The sequence below is a fragment of the Mandrillus leucophaeus genome, unplaced genomic scaffold (assembly GCF_000951045.1).
Source record: "Mandrillus leucophaeus isolate KB7577 unplaced genomic scaffold, Mleu.le_1.0 Scaffold202, whole genome shotgun sequence".
In the NCBI taxonomy this organism is placed as follows: Eukaryota; Metazoa; Chordata; class Mammalia; order Primates; family Cercopithecidae; genus Mandrillus; species Mandrillus leucophaeus.
This window is the reverse complement of record NW_012102055.1, coordinates 2,887,555-2,890,963: the sequence shown is the minus strand read 5'-3', so window position 1 is coordinate 2,890,963 and position 3,409 is coordinate 2,887,555. Positions and strand designations below refer to the sequence as shown.

General features: G+C 40.7%; 1 pseudogene across 1 annotated transcript; it reads right to left on the bottom strand.

The window, feature by feature from the left end:
• Positions 1 to 945: 945 nt before the first annotated feature.
• Positions 946 to 2,093, bottom strand: LOC105539290 (annotated as a pseudogene). Its single transcript, XR_001006026.1, has one exon. The product of XR_001006026.1 is annotated as a thioredoxin-like protein 1 pseudogene (transcript).
• Positions 2,094 to 3,409: the final 1,316 nt, after the last annotated feature.

Below are 3,409 nucleotides of genomic sequence, written 5' to 3'. Positions count from 1 at the left end.
AGTTTGAGACTAGCCTGGCCAATATGGTGAAACTCCATCTCTACCAAAAATACAAAAATTAGCTGGGTGTGGTGGCGTGTACCTATAGTCCCAGCTATTTGGGAGGCTGAAGCAGGAGAAACGCTTGAACCCAGGAGACGGAGGTTGCAGTGAGCCAAGATGGCACCACTGCACTCCAGCCTGGGCAACAGAATGAGACTCCATCTCAAAAAAATAAATAAATAAATAAATAAATAAAATAAAAAGGCTGTTTCCCTATTTCCTTTAGTGTGTGTGTTTTGCATAAAGGGATGAGGCTCATTTTGGTGAAAAATGCTTTCATACAGAAAATTTTGAATTCTTTTGCCTCCCCCATTGCAGACGTTTCAGGCCCTGAACTGATCAAGGAAATCAAAATAAGGTAACACTGGTTTCACATGAACCTCAAGACTACAATCTAACAGTACCTACCAACTTTAAAGAAAGTTTAAAGTCCATTTACCTATTCCAAATCAGTAGACTAAATTTTCTCTTTTTAGGAAGTTTTTAACCAAATTGGAATTAACTTAATCTCACTTTAAAGTGAAAGAAAGGCTTTGCAAGACTAACTAGTGTTTGTTCTGTGCCTCCCCCAGGACTGGCCTAACAGGTACCACATGAAGAACTGGCTGCAGAATAGTAATCCATTAGATCTACCAAAAGGAACGGGACATAAGGTTCAACCTAGAAAGAAGGGTTGCTGTCAAGTCTGACTCTTACCAGACAACCCAGGTCCCAAACAGATCTAACTGAGAAGGCTGGAGCACAGCATCAGCAGTCAACAGGGCCAGAGTCATCTCAACGAGTCGGTGAGCTTTGTTGAATTTATTTATTTATTTATTTATTTTTTAATCTTGGCAAAAGTAGTGACTTTAATTTACAATTGCATGTGTCAAGATTACAATGGAAACACTAGTGATACCATCTGAACAAAAGCAATGATTTATTGGTCATGGCAATGAATGAAACGTTGACAGTCTCCGGCGAGAATCAAGCAATTATCCAGGAGCTGTAGATCTGATTGCAATATGGTTGTCCAGTGTCTTTTGCACGTTAGTGGCTTTCTCCTTTTTGCCAACTACTCGTTTGAAGTCATTCATATTTGTTGTCTGGACTGGAGTACCAATAAAAGTAAAATATGAAATTCTTGTTGTTTCCTCTTCACCTTGATTCGACTGAACAAATATAGTTACGCTGTTAGCATTCTGAAACTTCACATAAGGAAGTGGAACAATGCCATCTTCTTTAATATCATCCTCTGTCAGTTCCAGAGCTTGAGTTGGTTCACTTCTTTCTGCCTCTTTAAAATCCATAGATCGGGGTAGGTTGATAAAAATTTTTACATATTTAGGGCCCTGACCATTATCTGGTCCTTGAAATTTCATGGAATAAAGCTTAACAGGTTGATTGAATGCCACAGTAATAAGTAGCTGTTCATCACAGTCAGATTCCAAGAAGGTCGTGTCTTCCTAAACAGTTGTCAAATCCATGCTCATCACTTTCATTAAGACATTCACAACCAGCTTTGTTAATAAAAGGCATGAAATCCATATAGCCTTTTGGAATATCTGTGTCTTCACTGCTTCCAGGGTCATTTTCTAAGTGCTGCTTGATTTTTTCTTCCAATCCCACAGCATCTGCTCCTTGATATTGATCAATTCTCACTTTGTTTCGAAAACACAAAAATGTAGGTGTTACTGATATATTGTTGCAGCTGTTCCCTGACATTGACGTACATCGACTTCCAAGAAAACAGCCTGTGGATATTTATTACTCAAAAAACTGAATGCTGGGGCAATCCTCAACCATGGCCCGCACCCTCTCATGGTGAACCTGACCACGGCGAGTCTGGAGCCCGTGCCACTCAGCTCTGGCTGGAAATCCGGGTCGCTCCCGACGGGCTTCACCCCCAGCATCCTCACAGAGAGCCCGGCAGGGTGGCCGCGACGCCACTGACTTCCAAACTGAAGGAGAAGATGATCTGGGAGAGGAAGCAGAGACGCTCAGGAAGGCCAAGGCCTGGACAGAAGAGGTGGCGACCGCCGCGTCTTCTCCCGGGACTCTCAGTGCCGAGTCATGCCAGGCGGCGGAGCGGCCCAGGGGGCGGGGAGGGATCGTTGAATTTATTTTTAATTTTTTTTTTTTAGTGGAGACAGCGTTTTGCCATGTTGGTGAACTCTTGGCCTCAAGTAATCCGCCCACCTTTATCTCCCAAAGTGCTGGGATTACATGCGTGGGTCACCGCGTCTGGCCATTTTGTTAATTTTTTTTATTGACATATGATAGTTGTATATATTTTGGGGGTACCTGTGATATTTTGATAGATGTATACAATGTGTGATGATCAAATGAGGGTAATTAGGAAATTCATCACCTCAAACATTTATCTTTTCTTTGTGTTGGGACACTCCTTGTGTATACCTTTCCTCTCCCCCTGGTAGTCACTACTATCCTGACTTTTGTTATTAGTCATTTTCTTACTGTAACTAATGATTATTTAAATTATTAATTTTGAGTTAATACAAATTCATAGGCAGTTGTGTGCCCTTTTCCTGTCTTCTCCTACCGTAAATCTTACAGAATTAGAGTATGATATCACAAGCAGGATATTGACATTGAAACAATTCACAGCTTTTATTCAGATTTACCCCATTTTACCTGTACTCATTTGTGTGTGTGTGTGTGTGTGTATACTTAGTTCTATACAATTTCACCACGCAATGTAGGCTTGTATATCAACCACCACAGTCAAGATACTGCACAGTTCCAATGCCACAAGAATATTTTGTCTTCCTTTTACAAATCCTTAACTCCTAGCAACCACTAATCTTTTCTCCATTTTTGTAATTTTGTCATTTCAAGAATGTTATATAAATGGAATCATAAAATATGTAAACTTTGAGATTGACTTTTTTCTTCATCATAATTCTTTTGATATTCTTCCATAATTGTCCATTGTTGCCTAATAGTTTTCTTTTTGTTGTTGTTGTTGTTTTTGCTTTTGCTTTTTTTTTTTTTTGAGACAGAGTCTTGCTCTGTTGCACAGGCTGGAGTACAGTGTTGGGATCTTGGCTCACTGCAACCTACGCCTCCTGGGTCCAAGCAATTCTCTTGCCTGAGCCTCCCGAGTAACTGGGATTACAGATGTGTACCACCATGCCCAGCTAATTTTTGTATTTTTGTAGAAACAGGGTTTCATTATGTTGGCCAGGCTGGTCTTGAACTCCTGACCTCAGGATCCCTCAGGGGATCCGCCCACCTCGGCCTCCCAAAGTGGTGCGATTAGAGGCCTCAGTCACCAAACTTGGCCTGTTATGTAATGGTTTTAACACATATATTTGCGTTCCTGAATAGCCTATTCACTTTTATGTGTTTTTAAAAATAATTTGAA